Source organism: Ursus americanus, chromosome 3 (genome assembly GCF_024610735.1).
Source record: "Ursus americanus isolate L20-20 chromosome 3, mUrsAme1.1.p, whole genome shotgun sequence".
Lineage (NCBI taxonomy): Eukaryota > Metazoa > Chordata > Mammalia > Carnivora > Ursidae > Ursus > Ursus americanus.
Window position 1 is genome coordinate 66,295,744 of NC_142129.1, and position 24,173 is coordinate 66,319,916.

At 42.6% G+C, this 24,173-nt stretch overlaps 1 protein-coding gene across 2 annotated transcripts in view; it reads right to left on the reverse strand.

The window, feature by feature from the left end:
• Positions 1-24,173, reverse strand: part of DYNC1I1 (dynein cytoplasmic 1 intermediate chain 1) — a 300,330-nt gene that overhangs the window by 119,099 nt on the left and 157,058 nt on the right. The gene's annotated exons all lie outside the window — the stretch shown is intronic.

Genomic DNA, 24,173 nt, shown 5'->3' on the forward strand with positions numbered 1-24,173 from the left:
AGACGACTCATTTCCAATTTAATTCTCAGCAAATTAATTTGTTTTTGACCTACAGGAAAGGGTTAAATACAGGGCTGACCCCGGGTCAAATGCCATTGGCAAGTAAACAACCAGGGGGTAGAGCCCCAAAAGTCACTGCCGTTGGCCTGGGAGAAAGCAACCAACCCCAAATGGCATTTACACATTCAGAGCAGCTCTTGCATTAATGTGAATTTAATGAGCACCAACAAATGGACCAGTCCGCTACCACGCCAGATGTTACGGTGCCCTTCCTGCCCTATGCAAATGTGTGCTCATTGTGTCTGCTCTCAACCTGCCTTTCTTAGAGGCCCCTTTCATTACAGAGCGCTTGAAACCATCAGTCACAATGCAGACGAGGTAGGAGAGAGTCAAGGTGTCACAAGAAAATCCAACATAGAGAAATAAAATGATATAAAAAATTAAAACTTGCTTTCACAGTTTTTTAAGTATATTATCTTCTCTCCTGAGTATTATATTCACTGGTGGTTATTGATTTCATTGGTTCAAATGGAATTTAAAAGAAATGAGTTCACTTACTCCCTGCCCATACATTCATTCATATATTCATTCATCCGTCAAATATTTACAGACTTTCTGTAAGATCTCAAGTGCTATAGATAGTCCCATTTCCATGATAATAAATCCTGAGATTTACATCAACTCAAAATTTCAGCACCACCACTTAGAGAGTGCATTATAAATGCACACCTAATGCCCAAATAAATATCGGTAGCCTGAAAAGCAACTCCAAAGAGTCCGACTACATAAAGCAAGTGATTTGGGGAAGAAAAGCAACTTAAAAAATTTGGATGTATAGAGTATGGCATTGCAATTTAGATACTGAAAACATTTTATTGTGTATATTCGTTGAAATAGTACTCTAGGTCCTGTACAGAATTTGGAACCAACCTCATTACTTCGTAACCACACTACGTACATATCAGAAAGAATGTGAAACACTTTTAAGGAAAACGGTAATTTATTATTAACACATGCAATAAAGAGTTGCACTTGAAATTTTGAAAAGAACACTGAGTTACCCTGATTTTTAGACAAATAAACCTTTAAAGTTATAAACAGCACATCTAAGTCCTTATCCATATATAAAGGTATTACTGCTATCTACCCATTAAAAATCCTGCTTGGAAAGTCACAAACAAAATAGTCAGCCGGCCATTATGTATCCTGATCCAAGACCTGACAAGAAGACTTAGAAAGCACTAGCTGAAGTCTCCTCTTCTGGTAAACCTTGGATGGAGAGGCAACCTTCAAAAGGTCACTAATCTGCTGGAAAGTGGCTCTATTTCTGAACCTAGAGACATTTCTTTAAATTTAATGGATTTAGCAGCATTGCCCTGACACTTACAAAACCCAAGTAAATACAATAACTACACAGGTGACAGGGCCAGTGTTATGGGTTGAACCTCCCCACCCCCAACCCCAAACATTTGTATGTTGAAGTCTTAATCCCTAATATCTCAGAATGTGACCGTATTTGGAAATAGGGTCATTGCAGATACATTTAGTTAAGACGAGATCAGACTGGAGTAGGGTGGACACCTAATCCAATATGACTGGTATCCTTACAGAAAGGCGAAATTTAGACACAGACTCACACACAAGGAGAATGCCATGGGAATCTGAAAAAGACTGGATTGATGCTTCTATCAGCTAAAGAGTGCCCAAGGTCACCAGCCAACCATCAGAAAGTAGGGAAAAGGCACAGAACAGCTTCTTGCTCACGGCCCTCAGAAGGAACCAACCTTGTCAACACCTTGATCTCGGCACTCGAGCATCCAGAGCTGCGATGTTAGGTTCCTAGAGCCTAAGCCGCCCCCACTGAGGCACTCCGTTAGAGCAGCCCTAGCGAACTAATACAACCGGTCAAGTGCCTTCCTTTCCAGGACCCTATAGTCTGGGGGAAGAGATCCGGGGGCTATACGATAATAACACCCAAGGCAATCATGAATGCTTTACTTGCAAAATCTCATTTATTTATCAGAACCTGGTACCATCAGCTTGATTTTCTAGATGATGAGACAGAATAATCTGCCCCAAAGAAACTCCCAACCCTATCAAACTTCGAGTTCTGTCTGGGTCTGCCTGTTTTCAGATCTAGGAGCTTTAACCATCAGGCATACTACCCCCTCACCGGCAGCCTGACAGGAACTAGAAAGGCGGCCTCGGAGAAAGGCCCACAGTAGAGGCAGGTACGGTGTTCAGCTGCAGGGTAAGGAAGGGTTTGTGTAGGCTCTTCGGGGCGGCTACAGTACGGTCTCAAGATGAACGGCTCCTCTACTTCCAAGACGCAAATACACGCAAGGCTCAGCTGTGAAGTTAGGTTTCACATCCTCAAGAGCTAGAGATGATAGGTTGTTTTATTTATTAAGAACAAATGGCCACTGTATCCGAATTCTATTCTCATCTTCATTTCGGAATCCATGACCCCAAGACCAGAACATCAATGCCTAATACAAAGCCTTAATTCCTCTGGCTGGACCGATTCACAAGTCGGGTTGGGAGCAGCACTTCAAGGGAAGTAACTGATCAGGGTTTGAGGCTGGAGTCTTCCTCTTGCTAGCCCCTTGATTTTACATAATTCGTAGAAACATGGTGAGGCCCTGTTTCCTCATCTGCTGAACTGGGATCATAATTCTTTCTTAAAACACAATGTTACAAGAATAACCGAATAAAATAATTGATGTGAATTTGCTTTTTAAACCACGAGAGTTGGGGGTACCCATACACAGGAACCTTCAGACAAATGTTGCATTAGCTTGTACGTCAACCAAACATTCACTGGGCACTGGCTTATGCTGAGAATATGAGCGGCGAGAAGAGAGACGAACAAACAAATCTCTGTGCTCACGGAGCTTCCCTTCCAGGCACAGGGGAGAAACCACAAAGAAGTAAATAAAACATATATTTTATCAGATAAATGTTATGGGGAAAGAGAAAGCCAGAAAGGGGGATTGGATGCACTGGTAAGGGGAGGAAGTGTTAAAATTTAAAACAGAGTGGTCAGGAAAGGTCACACTGAGGTGACGTTAGAGCAAAAACTTCAAGCATTTAAGGGTGAAGATCTTTGGGAAGACTAATAATAACAGTTTCTTCCATCTCATTCTGTGGATCCCAGGGCTAGAACAGGTCAAGATTTAAACTAACTTATTATCAGTTCTGTTGATGATAGAATTGTAGAAAACAATTTTGCTTTTATCAGAGCCACCTGTTTATACATTCCCATCTTCTAGTTCTTAAAACGAAGTCAGTTTCACCAAATGACTTGAATTAGTCAGCTTTAAATAGTATGAAGTTCTCACCTTTTGCAGATATAAGGGTCTTTATTTTAAACATTCACTCCTGAAAGAGTCAAAATGCAACATCGTGACAGATAATAGTCTATAAGGGGGCGCCTGGGTGGCTCAGTCAGTTAAGCACCTGACTCTTGATTTCGGCTCAGGTCGCGATTGTAGGGTCAGAGGACTAAGCCCCATGTTTGGTTCCATGCTCAACTGGGGCTCCACACTCAACAGGGAGTCTGCTGGAGATTCTCTCTCTCCCTCTGCCTCTGCCCCTCCCCCCCCAATAAATAAATAAATAAATAAATAAATAAATAAATAAATAAAAATCTAAAAAGAAAAAAGAAAAGAAAATAGTCTATAAAGGTTTGGCTATACACAGGGCTAGGTTGGGGATAGCAATGTGTTGTTTTATACGTGAAGTATGCGGGAAAACCGCAGGTTATCTAACTATTTAAATAGAAAATTCTTCCCCAGAGAATGTTTTTGATGAATGTAAAAAAAACCAAATACTTACTGTGTTTATAATATGTGCAAAGTCCCACAATGAAATACTATGAATAACAGGGAAACAAATTTAAAAAAAAATAATACCTGACCTTTTAAAGTGGTTACAAACCAGTTGTAGGCATTAATTTTTAGTGGCCACAGAATTCTTTGTCTATCAGCCTTTCAAAGACACAAAGTAAGTGTTTCAGTAGATTTGTTAAGGAAATAAAACACAAGAGACTGGTTCATTTCTCTGCATACTGATATGTTTGCCTTGCTCAGCAAAGAGAGTCTATTTTTCTTTAAGACTCTGGTTTCCTTTCTGGTGCAACTGGAATTACTTCTGTTGAAACCATTTTCAAAACAGTTAAATAACTTTAAAGAAAAGGATTTATGTAGACCCGCTACAGACTACTGATATATGAGTTGTGCCCCTAGTTCATACCCGGTTACATTTCCTCTGAGATTGGAGGGAAAAAAATTACCACCCATGTATGGTTTCCTGTACCAGGTCCACACGAGAAATTAAGCTAGTGGCAGAAGTTAATTACCTGTCAGTCCGAGGGGCTAATTTCAAACAATGGCATCTTTTAGATACTCTATTTTATTTAGCACCCAGGTCCTGCAAGGCGCAGCGGCTGCCTGCAGTCCTTTCAAGTTGGGAAAATCTTTGGTAACCACTGTCCTCCTCCTTGCAATTTCCTAAAGTTCTGAGAACGAATAGTTGCATGTTCGCAGCAATCACACACGACACACTTAGCACAAGGCCTGACCCTCTGTGTGAGCTCTGGAAGGGTTGTTTGCTCTACCAACCTGCATTTCAGAGTAAAGTCCAAGCCCCAGCCCTCTGATTGCTGATCTGCTCTGATGGCCTCACAGAGTTGAGACTTAGGAAGGGGAGTGCGGTGAACGTCTCTCACTGTCTGGCAATACAACATCAAAACCCCTTTCTGTCTGGGGGTGCTCCTCTTGTCATACTGCTGTGTTGGTGACAGGCTGAACCCCTATTTTCTCCTCCTGAAGCCCCAGGGGAGACACCTTCCTGCTCCCCATCTCCCAGTGACCAGAATACAGGCAGGATCTTAGCAGTCAGACTGGATGTTCCTAACTGGGACTTTGTCTTTGGAGCCAGGAGCCGAAGCCAAGGGAATCGTAAGGATTAATTTCTGGCAGCATGCCGTAGTAGCAGCAATGTCCCCACATCCTGGCCAGATTGTTCCAGAGGTCCACAGTCTGGGTTCCCTTGGTCTCTGCTCCTTTTTAAGCCTGTTCCTTCTGCCTCCTGTTGATCCTGTGAGCACCAGATTTCCTTCCAATAAATCTCACCAGAGGTGATGTCAACACCAGATTTCCTTCCAATAAATCCCACTGGACTTAGTGCCTGCTGCTTGCAACCAGAACCCTGAGCAACACAGGGCGGCCCTCTGTGAAGAGAAGGGCTTGTTTTTATAAGGTCAATGGGTTCTCACTTTCCTTGGCTCTCTCAGGGCCTGCAAAACCCCAGGATAAGAGGGCCTGAGTGCCCAGCCCTCGCCCTTGCTGCCCAGCTCCTGGCTTTTCACAAGGGGGCTCTGGCCCCACCATGTGCCGCCTCATGGAAGACTGCTAAGTCCGGTCCGGCGGAGGAAGGCTGCGGGGAGCAGAATGGGCCTTTTCGCTCCATCCTTCTCGACCCAAAGGGCATCTTGCTATTGCCAAAGGCGAAGACAAAAAGCAATACCATGGGACTTTGAATGGAGCAGGCTAGGGACTCTAAGATGCACAACTACTTTATGTGCCACTTAGACAAACAATGACTGCTAATCACACTGTAACACATCATCGGTTCTAACGTGAAAAGTCATGAATGCTGGAATTGATAAAATAATTTGTGGCTTAGAAATGAAGAGAAACTAGCTCCCAAATGTTAAAAGGGATGGCAAGGACACAGAGTCAGTTCTAAATCGAGCTTGTGACTGTGCTGCTGTTGGAGAGCAGACTTGAAGAGATGCAAAGGCACTTTTTTGTGTTTTGGGGTTTTTTAGATATATTTCTTTCAACTTAAGAACAAATGCCCTAGCTACTTTTGTATAATTCTATCTATAAATATTTCTGATGATGACTATTTTAAAAACATATATTAAATTTTTCAATGGAAAAACAAAGAAAAATAGGAACAAAGAAAAACAGAAAAATTAGGATTGATTTTCAATTTAAAAAATAATTCACTCTAATGAAGGTATTCTTTGCAGTTCTGTCCTTGGCCTCATCTTTTCTCATCTCAAATGCCACTCTGGATAATACTTTCACCCACATCTTCCATCGTCACCCACAAATTGGTATGGCCAGCCAACATACCCCTTCCATGCTGCAGAGTCTGTTTTGCACATTCCAACATGAGGCACCTCACATTTGACATGTTCAGAGCAGAACTACCTTCCGCGGAGACCTGCTCCTTTGATTACATTCTTCATCTTGCCAAATGCCACCACCATTCACATGAGTTCACAGTTGGACGCCAGAATACATACCACCTTCAATTTCTCTTTGGCATCAGGGCCTGTAAGAAGGGGACTCTAAGTCCTTTCAATTTCGCACCACCAGTCTTGTTTTATATTTCTAGTAGTTTCATTTTTTTACTTAAAAAACACATCTATGTGTTCTTTATACACATAAACATAAACACACACACACACACACACACACCCTCTGTAATATGTTAGTATAAAAATGTTAGTATAAAATCCCGTAACTCCTTATTGTCTTTTCTACCTCATCTTCCATTCTGGACAATGCACAATCACCCAGGGTCCTAGTAGGTTCATGCCTCAAAAGCACTGCACGTCAGTCTTTTGTGTCTGTGTTGGTCTTCCCTTCAACATCCAGCAGGTAATTATTACTAGCCCATGTGGACACAACTCCAGAGCTTTAACACTTCCCCCAACAAGATTTGTTGACTCCTTCATTGTCCCACCACCCCACCTCTATGATAACACATCCCAGACCACTTGAAATTCAGTTTATGCATCTATCTCCACAGCAGATGAGAAGTCCCCGAAGACCTATTCTTGTTAGTATCACCAATGTCAAGTACTGAGACTAGCAATACCAAGACAGGTGCTTGATCTGGAAAGATAGTTATGAACCACATCATGTAGGACATTGCATGATACAGCAAGTTTGGACTTCTCTCTGGAGATCAGTAGCCCCCTTTTAATACACATAAATCTCATTTAGTCCACATTACTTAAAATTTCAAAAGGAATTCAAGGCACTAGTATTGTCAGATATGGCTTGAAACCTCACTTCTCTCCTTCCCAGCCAGCCCTTTATGTACATTCTAATACATTTAAGAGGTGGCCTGACTCTTGATGAAAATTATTGTTGCCAACCAACCCTACAGGGAAACCAGAGCCTTTTAAAAACACAAGAGAGAAGGTCTGATTTTGTTTAAGAATATGGAGGCTAGAGGGGATTGGGGAAGCCTGGAATGAGGGAGACAGTAAGAAGGTAAACTACAGCTGAGTCCAAGCAGCAGACGATGAGAACTTGACCTAGGATGGTTAGACTGCCAGGGGGCATGATGAACTGGACTGAATTTAGACATGTGTTTATACAGCAGACAGTGAGGGCTCTCGTACAGAACTCACTCAAGTCACCCTATCCTTGGACCAACTTTGTATACAGTTAGCCAACTTTGCCAGGATTCCAAAGAGAGCCACCCTCCCGATACGTATCACGGCGGCCAAAATAAAGTATAACATGCACCACTGAATGCTTACACAAACCAAGGTGAGCGACTCTGTGCTTTAAAAATATGCAGGAAAGACATATTTTGTGGGATTTTCAGTAAGCACTTTGTTAAATATACTACATGCTAATATTTAAAAAGCCTTCACTTTCTGGTCTAGAAAAATCTGGCCAGAGTAAAGAAAACATACATTTCTCATCGTACAGAGCGCTCCTGTTAACACTGTAGGCCACATCAGTTCTCTCCTAAGGCTCTAACATGACAGTACTTGGAAAGTGTACTTCCTGGTGGAATGACACCCAAGGCATTGCAAATGGGAGGAAATGAAAGCAAACGTTCAAAACGAGAGAGGAAGCCAGAGAATAGTACTTTTGAGCAGCTGTTTCTGCAACTCGTAACTGTGCTGATATATAATATGTGTGCAGTAAATACGTGTTGAATCAAGCTGACGTGGGCAAGCCAGCTTGTATGGAAGGATGGAGTCCGGGAAGAGAACAATGCCCTTCTCGGAGATGTCCAGGCAGGAGCCTGTGGGTAACTAGAGCATTTGATGTTTGGAAGTCTTGATTGATCTGTATTTCCATAAATTTCCCTTTCTAGAAACCTTGAATGGCTCCCTAATGCCTAAATTGGCTCAGCATTTAAGGCCCATCCCCATCTCACCCAAACTTAATTCTCCGATATTGCTCAAAGCAGACTAGCCCTTGACTCCACTGTGTATGAAATAGGCCAAGTTTGTTGTCAGTAAGCACCCTGTGTCCTCCCCCTCACTAGTCATTAAAATTTTCCAGCCCCTGTCTCTTCAGGCTTTCTCAAGAAGTCATGGAATCTTCAGCCACAGATGAGAACAGCTGGATGAAGTAATTCACACCAATGGATTAGAGAACGGTAACCCAAATAAATTAATCTCCAATGGCAAACTACAGCAGGACCTGGGAAGGGGAAAGGTTTTGAAAGAGCAGAGCCAACCCTCAAATCAATCCTCTGTCCTGCATTCTTGGAAGCAGAGCCATCCATTGCATAACTCCAGAAAGCAGCAGTCCCCTTGCGCTCTATGTGAATACGTGCACAGGGCCTCCTGGAGTGCTAGAGAGCACAGACTCTATCTTTAACAGCCTTATTTGTATAGATGTCTACACACACACACACACAAACACACACACACACACGTTCTGGGCAATAATTCAAAAACACTTGCAAATGTCGTTCTTGGCTGCCTGGAAAGGGAGAAGCTCTAGCTTCTCTTTTTCAGATCTAAATCCCTTGTGCTGACTACTTTTCATTTTGGATAATCCTATACCCTATTTGTTTCCTCTCCCATTTTTCCAAATGTGCATATCTGCACTTCCTCCTAGTAGGAGCACTGCTTGTGAAAGGAAAATGGGGCTCCCAGGGAAAGAGAAGTCATCATTTCTACTTTCAGCAGGAAGTGTAGATACATCCCAGAGGAGGGTAAAGCTCAAGGTCTCCAGGTACTTAATTGGTTATTGTGTTATGTTAAGAAGTAAAAACAGAGGAAAATAAGTAAAAGCCATTTAGAAACATTATGTTGCCTGTAAAGAAATTGTTCCTAAGGAGAAAGTGCCATCTTCCATCTCTCAGAATTGTCAACTCTGACTATTAATGTCAGAGCAGCTTTCACATTAATCACGGCGCATATAGGTCATTCACTATTGCTGTTCTCTAGCGTTCCTTTTCTTCGTGGGATCAAATCTTGTTAACTCTATCTCTTTGAATCGCCTACTTCCAGCCTTCCTCTATGCCAAATCTTGCTACAAAAAGCATTGTCCGATGAACACAGAAATGTTCATGTACATTTCCTTGTGAAAGCCTTGATAGTTCTCATCACATGCAGAATAAAAGCTGGCTTCCTGGGCCACATCTTCGAGTCCCCTAGGGTCTGGCCCCAGCATGTGCTTCCTGCCTGAATTTCCTCTACCGATACTGTGTCTGCTGCACAAACTTCCACATTCCATCCACCCTTTGGTTCATGTTTCTCCCTCAGCTAGACTCTCTCCTTCCCTTCCTTTGACAAAATATGAGTGCCTAATAATGTGTCTGGCACTATTCCAGGTGCTGGAGACAAAGGCAGTGAACAAAACAGACAAATCTTCCTGTCTTCCTGAAGCTTGCATTCTAGTGGGGGTGAGGGAAGAGAAAATGGCCGAGATAAGCAAGCAAAGTATGTGGTAGGTTAGGGAATTTCAAGAGCTAAGGAGGAAATGCAAGGCAGGAAAGGGAGGCAGAAGAGGTGGGTATCACAATTTTTACACAGGTAGCTTAAGAGGTCCCTATGGAGAGATGGCACTTGAAAACAAGCCCCAAGGAACTGAGGGACCAAGTCCTGTGGATACCTGGACAAAGCATTTCTGGTAGAGGAACAAAAGCATGAGGGCAGGATTTTGCCTGGAGTGCTCGAGGCCTCAAATACCTTCACATCTTTCCGTGTAAAATCCAGCTGTATTTCAAGATCTGATTCAAGTGACCCCCAGTTCCCCAAATCTCTCCTGTTCTCCTTCACTGGAAGGGATTTCTCCCCCTTTAATGCTTCAAAGCACTTCAGTTGGGTATGTCTTAACAACTTTTTCTCATCCAAAGAACTAGTATGTTTAAGATGATGGCATTTTTCATTCTCCCCTTTATCTACTACGTATTTATTTTAAGTAGGACATCCCTGTACTTTTCTGAGCTTACTTCTCCACGCAAGACTCTACATCCCTACATTTCTTGGGAGAAGGACACGTTAATTATTCATATTTATTTACCCCAGTATGGCTGTTAAGTACTTTTTTTTTTACTGTTTTAAAGTTAATAATCTCATTTCTTTAGCTCTAGAGAGTATATTTTCTCAGTGGTTTCTCATTGTTTTAGCTGGATCACTAATCTCCTCAATTCAATCTCAACATTTAAGGTTCCTTTTCTTGATCACTAGGTCTAGTCATCATTGACAGCAACAAATGTCAAAACTTATCCAGAGACTCTGTATACTTATTGTGAGGTTCAAGGTCCTTTATTTTGTTTCTTGTCCCGGTCATTGGTCACTAGATATTTACTCATCACCTAATGTATGCTTGGATCTGTTCCAGGCATCATGGATAAACAATAGCCATCAATTTCTCGGATCATAGATGTCAAGCTTTGTGGTAAGTGTTTTACATGCATTACCCTATTTAATCCTCAAACTAACTCACTGAGGCAGACACAATGAGTTCTGTCTACACGTGAGGAAACTGGGCTTACAATGGGAAGATGATCTGACCCAGGGGATGGAGCTAGAAGAAGCAACAGAGCCAAGAAGCAACAGAGCCAAAACCCATGTTTTCCCAACTACCAAACTCTCTCAGTTTCCTGCTAAATCCTACCAAACAGTATAAAGGAAGAAAAGGGAACTGTAATGGACATCCGTGGCTTTGACCACCCAGAATCCACCACCCCACTTCTTATGAATAACAGTCACTCTGTTCTTCTTTGGTGTACCCATCCCTCCCCACTCCCAGCTAAATAAATCCTACTTAAGATTCAGGGGATAACTTTGTCTCTGGGACAATGGCTAGTGAGACTTCATCTCAATATTTTTCTTTGGTCATCAGTAGAATGATCATGTAATCTAGTGTCCAAATTGGGATACTTCTGAGAGGGAAGAAGGGGGCAATGAATATTTAAGCAGGGCTGACAGGTATGAATGAGGAAGGTCTGGGCAAACTGGTATGTGTGGTCACCCCCTACTACAGGGAAGCGGATACCTCTCTCCTATTGGACTGCATGACTGTTCTGGCTAAACCAGGACACATGGTCACCCTCCCTATCAGGAAGGTGGATTCCTCTCCTCCACTGGACTGGTATTACAGTAATGTGGAATGGAATCTGTCCTGCCTCCCCATATGCAGCATGAGTGAGAATCAATACATAAGACATGGCCAAGAGATGGATAGTGGTAACTAACAGTTTGACACCCAAATTGAACATTATGCTGAAGCCAGACTGTGTCTAGAATCTAGGGTCTCGATTTGTATTTGGAAGAGCCAACAAACTTCCTTTTGGCTTAAGTGATTCTGGGTTAGTTTCTCTGTTACTTACAACCCAAACAAGTACAAATGGTCAATTATTAATAATTATTGAGTACCTACTTTGTGTTCTGTGTTTTCTCTACTTGCTCTCTTGTGGCATGCACGCTGTTGTGCATGGTAGCAGAGGGGTAAATGCATGAGTCCTGTGCCACGCCACTCAGGTTCAAACCCTGCTTCTACCATTTAGTAGCAATCTTTGACTACTTACTTAACCCCTTGCGCCTCGGTTTCCTCAGCTGTTGATTACAGAATTGCCCTTCTTGGATAATGATGACTTTTTAATTGCATAGACTACTTAAAGCACATTTTACAGTATTGATGAGGAAATGGAGACTCAAAGATGTTACACGATTTGCTGAAAGTCAACCAGCTACTTACAAAGGCAGACTTCAAACCCAAGATTCCAAGGTTCCAAATTCCATTCTGTTTCAACATGGTGTCCCCACCGTCTCTGCCTTGCTTGAGCGAGGCTCTGAGGGATGGCGATGTCTTATTGGGTTTGGAGAAGAGAACGAGGGTGACCACTGGAGAATAAAGTTGGTGAAGTGGCAAAGTCACTTTGTAGCACAGCTGAAAACGCAGCTGCCACCCATGTTCTATCAGACCCCACCTTCTCTTCCCTCGCCTCTTCCAGTTTCTGTATGGTTTGAGCTCTGTGAGGAGGCTGCTTCACCATCCACGTGTAGAGTCCTGCAGGGAGGTCTGCTCAGACAGTCTTGTTTGCTCCAGTTCGAGAAACATGAGCCAGCCTCCCAGCCTCTTCTTGATCTTGCCAAGAACTCTCACATCTCACGGCTTCTGCATTTACAAGTCCCTCTGCTGGGAATACTCTTTATCCAAGTATTCACATGTCTTCCTCATGACATTTTTAGAGTCTGTGTTCAAATGTCACATCATCTGTGAAGTCTTCCCATTGCTACCTAGATAATACAGCAACGTGCCTCAATCTATTCTGCCCTGGCACACAGCACTTGTTTTCCCCTTACCCTGGTTTTTGTTGTTGTTGTTTTTTTTAATTTCATAACACTGATAACTAACTGATCTTGTACATTTATTTATGTATGTATTTATTGTCTATCTGCCAGCACAGACTGGGAATGCTACAATGTCAGTGACTGTGACTCTTCTTTGCTATATCCAAAACACCTAGAAAGGAGCTGGGTGTGTGGTAGGTGGCAATAAATATTCGTTGGATGGTAGGAAGACTGAACACACAAAGAACAGCCAAGCAGCACTGCATCCTGAAACCAGCTGTGATTCCTGAAGTGGGCAGAGGGATGGTGGTCCCAGTCATGGAGATGAGGGCTCCTCCTACCCCACTACCACCTTGTCCCGGATGCCTATGACCCGACAGATCTTGTTCCTTGAAATGGGAATTAACTATCTCTTCAGCATTTGTATCCTCTAGAAAATGGAAATGAGATCATTTGAGTACTTTTCATTTCAGCATTTTCTCGTTCTGGTGTCCAGTCCCCAGCCCAGAGAGAACTGATATATTTTCCATCTGGAAATACATCAAAATTCATCACAGTCCAATTCTAAGGGAAGATCATTAGCACATTTGTTTGCTTTTATCCTGGCATTAACAACTCTATTTGGGGCTAAATTATTTCCCCTGGTTTCAACGTCAAGTTTTCCCATTGGCTCCAATATGAAGTCCCTTGTCTGTCAGTGCAATAATTTTCTATTAATTATAAAAGAAGAAAGCTGGCAGTTTGAGAGTCTTAAGGGAAGCATTTGTCTAATCCAAGAAACTGATTTTCCAGTTACTTGGACTAAGTACAACTCTCAGTTGTGGTCAGATTCACAGATTTAAAAGTGCCCTTGTTTTTACTTTCTGGTCAGTCTAGACAGACATGGTTCTTTCCTTCATTTTTCAAGCTGCTGAAACACCAAGTTGGTCAAAAGAATCTGAATCTCTAGAGAATAAATGGATCAGCCCTTCACCAGAGACTCCATGACTTTCCCTTGAACACCCCTCCCAATAGAAGAACAACCTCGGAGGTGCTAGCAGAGATTTCACGTCAAAGGCTCAGTGTGAATGTAAAAATGACACCGTGACAACAGAAATAATGACCACTGTTGTCTTATCTGGAATGGAAAAATAGTCAAGTGGGTAGAGCATGCAGTCCTGAATTTTTTGCCTGTTCTTAGTTATTTCAGTTTCATGCTGGGTGTCCTCACCCAAACAAAGTTGCGCTTTTAAATAATAATTCTTCTCTTCATTGTAAGTGGACACATGTTCTTGGGAACCTGCTATGAGCAAAGCATAGGCTACATCTCAGGTGCGCCACAGAAACGAATCTAGAGTGATGCTCGCACTCAAAGACTTTGGCATCTGAGCAAGGGGAATGACAACTGTGTGTAAATACCTACGTCAGAAGACAGAATGCTTGAAGAAGTGCTATGGGAATTCAGTAGGGGTCAAATTGACTGCTGCCAGGGAGAGTACAGGCAGAGAGACAAGAAAGGGAAGCAGATTTTTTATGGAGTTTAATTTTAGTTGGATCTTGAGAAATGGTGGCACCTAGACAGGGACGTAGAGATAGGAATGCAGAGTATTATTGCAAGAAAAGAAAAGAGAAGAGCATTGCAAATGCATAACATTGGACAGATGAGTAAATATCAGGATAAATACCAGGATAAGTGGGGCCATACACATTTGCTACTTGATCTGCTCATCTCTGTTGAGAAGAAGCACTGTAAATCCACAAGGCTCCAACTAATGTTAAAGAGGGTTAAGGAACGCTAGGCACTAAGCAGTGCCATGACCCAGGTGGATGATTTTCCCATCAGAAGTTTTGAGGAGGTAAATTACCTACACATTTCTTCCCCAGATATAGCACAGGGACAACATGATCTTATTCATGACCTTCTGTTATATGATACGCAAAAGACAGGTTTCTAAGCTCCTGTGAGATTTATTTCCTCATCTGTAAATCAAGGATGCTAATTAATATCTGCACTAATTACATAACAAAGTCCGTGTGTAAAACAATGAGATAATAGATACAGAGATGCTTTGTCAGTGGTTAAAAGGCTACAAGGTGTTAGTTATTAAGGTTGGGTAACTGTAATAATAATAATGTCCAATGGCCCACCCAGCCACAAAAATGTGCAAGGTTGGAAGAAGATTATGCAATAGAAAAGAGAAGAAAGACATTCCAGTTAGGACTCATCATAGAAACAAAGGGCTGGAAAGATCCACAGAGACGTTACGGTTGGGTTGTGGTAGGATTTGGGGATGAAGAGCGTAAAGCACCTCACACATTTCCAACAGAATAGAAAATAAAGATTCAAATTGTGTGAGACAGAGTCTAAGTCCTGTCGAGACTAGAGAGTGTGTCAGCTGTGGGTCATTAGATGAGCACTCAGGTAGACTGGGGCTTCCTACAGGCATGAGCTTGGCTTCAGAGCCAGGTAAGAGTAAGATGGGCAAGGGGAAGGCTGGTGACATCCATATCCTCTAGGTGAGATGTTCTGGGTTTCCATTCCACCCCATATTTCCCCTCTTTAAAAGCACATGAACATTAAATTCAGTATGGACTTCTCTCTGTCCTCCCAGCTCTGAGCCCAGTGCTTGGCTCATAAAGGACTCCTTACTTCTCTCCTGAATCATTCTGGGTGCACGATAGAGGAAAGTGTGAAGTCAGGAGAGAAGGAACACACATTCCACGGCAAGGGAAGGAAGCTGTGTGACAAGGGAGCAAGGGACAAGAGTGGTGGTAAGGCAGGAAGCTAGGTGATAAATAGCTTGAAAGCTAGGCTAAGACTTTGGTTTTTGATGGAGCAGTGAGAGCAGGGAAACCACTACATTTAAAACTAAACATTACTCAGTAGCAGAACCCAACAGGCTACAGCTTCTGACCTAGCTCTAATGCAGTCTTCAGGTGGACCACAAAGGAGAACAAAACAAACGTGGCCACCGTGATTTGATCATGGGGATCTACTGGGACAGATTTTTCTACCACACATGCCAATCCTCACTCCTGCCCCTGGCTTCTGTTGAGGCAGCCTCAGGGTTTTGAAATATCACGTTCTATTACACAGGAAGGCTTTGTCATCATCTTCTGCCATTCCATATCATTCCTAGAACTTTCACATAATCACAGAATCACAAAAACATACACCTGAAGAGATCCATAAAGAGCTATGTAAATACTATTGGGAGATTATGAAGCACATAGCAAGGTGCTCAGATAATTAGACCAAAAACTAGGTAAATGGAAATCACCATTCTCATTTTCTTCTTCTTTCCCTCCTCTTCCTTCTCGCCCTCCCCTCTTCCCCTTCTTCCTCCTCCTGCCTAATGACCTAGTCTTTTCACTTAATGGATGAGCTATGGCCATCCATGGAGTTCAAGCCTCCGCCCAAGTTCCCACCGCCAGCTAGTCAGAGCTTGGACTGGAACTCAAATCTGCCAGCTCTCTCCTCAGAGCCCTCCCATTCCTCATGCTATAGCAGCAAGACTGTCACGGAGAGAAAGGAAAGCCCCAATTCCAATTAGATTTGAAGCAGAAATATACCTCTGCAGAAGATTATCTGACACGCTCTCATCAAGCTTCACCTGTCAAGATAGCTACTACCTCATTTATTTATCACCCCTCTTTAATCCAAATTTTTCTTTCTGAATGAAGTCATTAAACTGTACAAAGTCATTAAAACACCCTCGTGGCCTCCAGCCAAGCCATTGCGGGCCACCAAACCCTTACTTCTAGAGCTCATATTTGGCAGAGGGAAGTTTGCAAGCACAGCTATGCACCATTAAAATTTGAAGATTCTTTTTTGGACAGGCTAATTAGACCAAAATACTCCAACAGGTCTAGACGATGCTGGGTTTTGCATCTGGGTCTGAGCCTGCTGTGGTCCCACAGGCTTGGCGGCTCCTGTCCATCTGCAAAGGTACTTCCTTCCCTGCTTTGTACAGTGTCAAGTATTGGCCTTTTAAGGCAAAGTGAAACCTTCTGGATCCACACTGTCTGCAGCTCATGGGGACCAACTAAGAGAGAATATTTCATGCCAACATACTCAGAACACCTCATGCTTTGCTGCTCACTGTTTTATTTCCTCTTTACTTGGAAATAAGCAAAGCAAGTTGGAAGACAGAGTTTTCTATACAGTCAAGGACACAAGAACAAGGAAGACCAGAGGGCCTTTTCCTCTAACCCCTTTGTGTGGTGTTAGTTTAGCCCTTCCACACTGTTGTTCAAATGATTATTCTAAAATGAAATTTATGGAACGCCCAGGTGGCTCAGTCTGTTAAGTGTCTGCCTTCTGCTCAGGTCATGATCCCAGGGTTCCAGAATCAAGTGCCACGTCAGTCTCCTTGCTCAGTGGGGAGGCTGCTTCTCCCTCTGCTTGCTGCTCCCCCTGCTTGTGCTCTCTCTTTCTGTCTCTCTGACAAATAAATAAAATCTAAAATAAAATAAAATTTGTGACCTGTCATCTCCTTGCTTAATATCCCAGTATTTCTTCATTCTTCACATATGGTCAAGGTCAAACTCCCAGCCTGGCATAGGAAATCTCCCGTGATTAATCCCTTGCCTAGTCTGTCATCCCTATGGCGAACCACTCCCCTAGTGCAGGCTATATTGCAACAATTTAATTGACATGCACTTGCCCACAGGGAGCAGTATGTTGGAATGGTTCCAAGTATAAGCCGTGGGCTCAAGGACGCTGCACTGTATAACTCCAGAGGGGCATTCTTCACATTGTGCCTAACATTTATTGAGCACTTAATAAGTGCTAGATAGCATTCTTCCTAATGGTTATCTCACTTAATCCTTACAGAAACGTATCAAGTAGGTACTATTATTTGTCCCATTTAATAAGTGAGGAAAGCAAGGCTCAGAGAAGTTAGGTAAGCCAAGCTAGCTCACGCAGTTGGTAGATAGCAGAACTGGGAATATAAATGTAGGTCAAATTTAATTTCAAAACTCAAGGTTTTAACCAGTCTGTCTCATTGTTATTTCCCCAAACTGATCTTCCCAGATTCTCTTATCTTTGAGATTAAGAACCAGTCAATGATCCAGCTAAGCCAGAACTCTGGGTGGGATCCATTAGACATGTCCCTTCTGTGTCAACTCTCCGTATTCCATCAATCAATAGAACTGATCTTAATCTCTAAAAGATCTACTTCTCTCTCCTTCTCCTTAACCCACTGCCATGGCCTCGTTTTAGGTCCCTATCAATTTCTCTTGAATTACTGCTGCTCCCTCTTTACTTGACTCTCTGTTTCTGGTCTGAGCCCTTCCACTTATCCCCTACGATGTTGCTGAAAGGAGCTGCCAAGACGTCCTGTTCTGTCCCTGCTACAATTCTGCCATTGCATTTCCACCATGGCTTCAGGCTCAGCACCCAAAGCGCCTGCAAGATCTGGCTCTGACTCCCTGACTTCATTTCATACCCTGCCCCAAGGATCCCTTTGCTCAGGCATTCAGAGCCTCTCGTTGTTCTCCATATTGTACTACTTCATCCCTCTGAGTCTACATACACATTGTTCCCTCTGTCAGGAGCGTTCTTGCCTGCTTCTTCATCCAGCTAACTCCTATTCGACCTCCAAAACATAGCTTGATAGCTTCAATTTCACCTCCTCTGGAATATTTTCCCCAATCCCTGTCTGATTTAGCTGCTTCTCCTCTGTGCAGAGAAACCTAGCCATTTATCATTTGTAACTGATGACTGCTTATCTGTCTTCACTACGATCTAAACAACTAAAGAGCGGTGATGATTTGTCTTGGTCAAATGCCTGGCATGTAATAGATGCTTAATAAATATTTCTGCATGTTAAATTAACAGACAAGTTCTTTTTTTATCTTATATTTACATTCAATTAATTAACATATAGCGTATTATTAGTTTCTGAGGTAGAGTTCAGTGATTCATCAGTTGTATATAACACCTAGTGCTCATTCCATCACATGCCCTCCTTAATACCTGTCACCCTGTTATCCCATCCCCCCACCCTCTCCCCTCCAGCAACCCTCAGTTTGTTTCCTATGGTTAAGAGTCTCCCTTGGTTTGTCTCCCTCTCTGATTTCATCTTATTTTATTTTTCCCTCCCTTCCTCTATGCTCCTCTGTTTTGTTTCTTAAATTCCACAAATGAATGAGATCATATGACAATTGTCTCTCCGACTGACTTATTTCACTTAGCATAATGCCCTCTAGTTCCGTCCACATCATTGTAAATGGCAAGATTTTTTTTGATGGCTGAGTAATATTCCATCTTCTTTATCCATTCATCTGTTGATGGATAGATCAACATTGGGCTCTTGCCATAGTTTGGCTATTGGACACATTGCTGCTATAAACATTGGGAAGCAGGTGCCCCTTCGGATCACTACATTTGTATTTTTGGGATAAATACCTAGTAGTGCAATTGCTGGGTTGTAGGGTAGCTCTATTTTTAACTTTTTGAGGAGTCTCCATACTGTTTTCCAGAGTGGCTGCACCAGCTTGCATTCCCACCAGCAGCATAAGAGGGTTCCCCTTTCTCTGCATTCTCACCAAAATTTGTCATTTCTTGACTTGTTAATTTTAGCCATTCTGTGAGGTGGTATCTCATTGTGGTTTTGATTTGTATTCCCCTGATGCTGAGTGCTGTTGAGCATTGTTTCACGGGTCTGTTGGTCATTTGTATGAACAGACAAGTTCTTTAAGGCAAATCTTAGGACAGAGGCAATGTCAATTCTTACTGGTATATTTTAAATATGATTTATCTTCAGATTCTCTACATGGTAAGAACTGTCATTTGATGGGCTCAGAAAATTCATGTCCAGAAAAAAGAGTTTGATTGCTGTGTTTAGAACTCAACTGAGTGTCTCATACAAGTGGCGGTATACATCCTTTTTGGTTATAACATGAAGTATGCATTCCTTAATCACTTTCCCAGAGACTCCTAAAACAAAGTTGCCAGATCTTTCTGAGAAATAACAGCACATCTGGAACCCTATGAGACTCTCCATATGGTAATGGTTCTCAATCCAAGGTGATCTTGCCCCCCAGGGAACATCGGGTAATGTCTGGAGATGTTTTTGGTTGTCACATCTGGGGGTGGTTGCTACTGGAATCTAGTGGGTCGAAGCCAGTGATGCTGTTAAACATTCTAAAATGCGCAGAATAGCCCCCCACAGAGGACTTAAGCAGCCCCAAATGCTCACAGTGCTGAGGTTGAGAAATCCTGGTTTACGGTGTATCAGATCCACACGCTCTCTGAAGATACACATCTGCAATTGTGATGGACTGGGTAATACTCAGCCCATACTCCTTCCTTTCAGTGGAAGCTCTCATGAGGGGTGGTGTTTCTCATGGGTGTGAATGTGGCTTTAAGACCAGGAGGCCAGAAGGGTGAGCTTTGTGTGCTTAAAGATGGAGAGTTTCACTCCTTTCAGAGCCTACTTCTGTGTTTTCTCCTATAAATCCCATGATTTCCTATATCCCAAATCTCCTATAAATCAGCAGAACATTTTGTTGCTTGGAATGAGCTTCCTAACTCCTGAGCGCTGTCTCCAGAAGAAGGCTTCGGGCTGTAGGAGTCATTTCCCCCATCATGACACATCCAGTTCATGTGAGTTATTGATGGAGAGAACACCCACATGTCTTCAGGCCTCAGCTTCTTCCTCCCTCAGATCATAGGGATCCCCAGTCAAGAACTCCCAGACAAGGCCCAGAGAGTGGTTGCTTCTGGAGAATAAGTAACTCAGAAATCCCGAGCTGATGAGTAAGCAGCAGCAGAAGGTAAACAGCTTGAATGGTTTGTTTATTTGGGAAGGAATGTTGATTTTAGGGTCAGTTATGTGATGCAAAGAAATGGAAATGGGGTGAGGGTAGCAGACTGCCCTGAGATCCTCTTTCCAAGGCCCAGGTTTCGGTTCTGCAATCCCAAGCAGCAAATCCTAACTTCCTCTCATGTGGAACCAAGCTTTACAAAAAGTTCCAATGAATACAGGCTGATTTCTGGTAGTAACATTCCACATAATGAGATATTTCATAGTAGAATATCTCACAATAACTTGTTCCTTATATTGTCTCTAACACAAAGCAGTGTTGCCATTTTAGAACTAAGGAATAGCAGTGACTCAAAATAAGGGTTTTCTGGTTACACAAGTCATTGACCTCACTGGAGTTTAAACTCTATATATCCAGGACTACAGAACAGTCAAACGAGGCAAATATCAAGGTATTGATTTGGTATCACATTGAATGAACTGAACGACTGACCTGGTTGTTAACTGTGTTTGTTTTAATAGCATCATTTAGTTCCAGTAACAAATTAAGCTAGTTTTATTGAGTATCCACTGTGCAAGTCGAGGGAGATCAAGGGAGCTAAGCGTAGCTCCTTCCCTCGGAAAGCTCAGAATTCAGCCGGGGAAGACAGCAGAGAAGCATTTAATAGTACATATTATGTATTCGGCAACTGAACCTGCATATCCCATGTAGATTCTGGTCCTTGTGCTGAGTGCCCTGAAATGAGCAGGTAGGAGGGATGGAATTGCAGCACAGCCAAGGGTATTCCACATGTTATAGAACGTCCCTTCACACCACAGGGAAGCTTCTCCTTTGTGCCGAGATACAGCAACACCGATTTTTCAAGTCAAATACTGTAATACTTTTCAGGTAGTAGCAACTTTTATTAGCTAAGGAACAAATCTTCCCAACTTGGCCAAACATAAAAAAAAAGCACATTCCTCTTGGTAACAGGCACCCCTCCCCCCTTACCCTGGTCAAAGCTCCCTGAGACAGAGGATGGTCCGTACAAGTGGAGCTGGATTTATAGAAACGAGCGCCCGGCCTTAACATCCCAAATATACTTTCAAGACTGAAGGAGAAAACTACTGTAGATTAAGTTCACAGTCGTGCCAAATAATTACACATAATATGATTTTTTACTCCGAATTGAGCTTTTGTTCCTTTCGTATAAGCTGATCCTGTCTGAAATTGTTAGGTGAACTGATTAATGTGTTTCCAAAGGTGAAAGTTTTCACAGCATCTCTGCTTCTTAAGCAAGGTGACGGGCCAGTTATTTCTTTTTTAAAAAATTTCCATTCCGTCACAGACTGATCTTTTTGTAAAATACAACCAATGTGAATGACCGGAAGTCGCTGCAAGGCTGAATCCCCATAAGAATGTCTAAGCGCTTACTCTCAGTTTCTTCACCTACTCCATTCTGGGCTGATAACTAACAGTCTGCGGACGGGACCCTCTGGGGAGCACATGCTGCATAGCACTGACATATATGACATTCAAAGACATTTAAGAGGCATAGTAATTAAAGTAACCATCCACTTAGATTTAATGGGAAGACAACTAATACCAAGTCAGAATATTCAAAATGGAAATATGCTTAAATTTTACCATTCAGCCCTTGCTGCCGAAACATTTTAAATTCCTGATCGATGTAAAGGTGCCTAGTGACCACGGACCAAGAGATACTCTACAAACATCTATACCAGCACTGTCCAATGGAACTTTCTGTGATGATGGAATGTTCTATCTGTGCTGTCTGACACAGAGGCCGTGAGCCAGGTGGGGCCATGGGGCATTTGAAATGAGGTTAGTACAAACTGAGGAACTGGATTTGAAATTGTATTAGATTTTAATTATTTTAAATTTAAATTGCTTCATGAGGCTAGTGGTTCCCATACCGGACAGTGCAAGTCTAGCTAATGATGACAGCAACAGAAATATTTTTAAATAACCAACTTTTTAAAATGAGGTGACATGGAAAATATTAAAACATGGAATTGTCTCTTTCTAAATGGATAACCCATTTGAACCCACAAACCCCACCTCTCTCTCCTTCCTCTTCTGCTGCGCCCTGCCCACCCCTCCCAGTTCGGGCCCTATGACCCTCTTCAAGTTCACGGTTTCTTTCAGCATCCACAGGGCTGTTGCCAGAGCAGTGAATGACGACAGAGAGCATGTGAACCCCTTTTCTTTGTAACAGCTCAAGTTAATGAGGTCTCTGCTGCTCTCAAGACAGTCAAGGCCGCCTAGCCAACGTGGTGAACCAAGGTGTTTGTGCCTGCATAGAATTAAGTCACAAGGAAAGCACTTATTTCTGAGAGCAGATTTATAATAGGAAAGTCTCAGCAGGAACGAAGAGTTGGGAGACCTCAGCCACAGGCTTTTCATAAACTTTGCCTTGAGTTAGTGACTCAAACGACCAGCAGGAAAGGCAAGCTGCAGAGGTAATCCTATCATCTTCTCTCCAAGCAGCGCCATTCCATCTTCTTGGCTTCCTCGCACTGCTAACATGAATTCAAATCATCTGTGTTTAAAGTTAAACTCAGTGATTGACAGTTCTTTATAGTCTCAGTCCTACTGAAGATTATTCTAGATATCTATCAGTTATTACTACAAGCGCAGTATGATATTCAATACCGACAGTGAAAATTGTTTTTAACAGTGTAATGTCTGATCTGTTTTGAAAGCGATTTTAAAATAAAGAACTAACCATAACCAGGTGGTGAAAATCCAAACACATTTCTTTTTTTCTTTTTCTTTCCTTTCCTTTCCTTTTCCTTCTTTCTTTCTTCTTTTTTCCTTTTTTTTTCCCTGATAGAGCCAAGGAAATGGGGGAAGAGAAAGTAAAACATGTCCTGCAAAAGGCTATCCTACTCACATAAAATAAGACAAAAATAGTTCACTTTGATTTTGCAGCATCCGTTTTTTTTTTAAAAAAAGAAGAAAATGTATAAAAAGGAACAAGATATTTACAGTTATTAAAACTTTGGCGATTGTATTTCTAGAAGATGCTAGAGTTACTTGTAAAGACTGCTCTTGCCTAAGACATCGTGAAAATACACTGTAACACGTGGGTACGTGTGGAGGCACACTCGTCTGCTCCGTCCTCCACAGCATCCTCAGAACTAGGGCAACCTGGTAAGTGCCCAACACGCATTTGCTGAATGAATGCATGAACTTGCATTCATGTGGACCTCGCATGGTAATTCACGACTGTGTCCGAGGAAGGCCAGCAGCTGCTCGGTTCCGCGGAGACCAGAGTGGTTTTGCAGTCTGGCTTCACGCTGAACTCTGTTGGATAAGCAGACGCTGAAGGTCTGATGTGATCAGTCATTGCCTAAGCTTCACACACTTCAGTAGGTCCAAAGTGGACAAAGGAAGAGATAAAGGTCAACGTGATGAGTTTAAAAAAGGGACAGAGGAAGAACGAGACAGAGAAAACAAGACGGTGAAGTGGAAATACACTGAACATTTGGGTGTGTGTGTGTGTGTGTGTGTGTGTGTGTTTACGCTTATCATGTAGCACCTACAAATTTTGTATATTTACACAGAAAGGGTTTTTTGCCCGGTACAGAAATAACACAGCATTCACTTCAGAACAGACTGCAAATGGGAGGGGAGCATAAAAGCCCTGAGTGGGGCCATGCGAACCCTGGGCTCGCTGAGGTTTTCCGCTAGAACCTCCAGGTCAGGAAGTAGAAAGAGGTTGCTTTGGTTTCACTAGCAAAGTGAGGATAAAAGGAGTGGGGGGGGGGGGCGTCTGGGGCTCCAGCTTGAACGCACGTCTTCGTCTTGATGAAGCACCTCTTGTTGCTGAGTT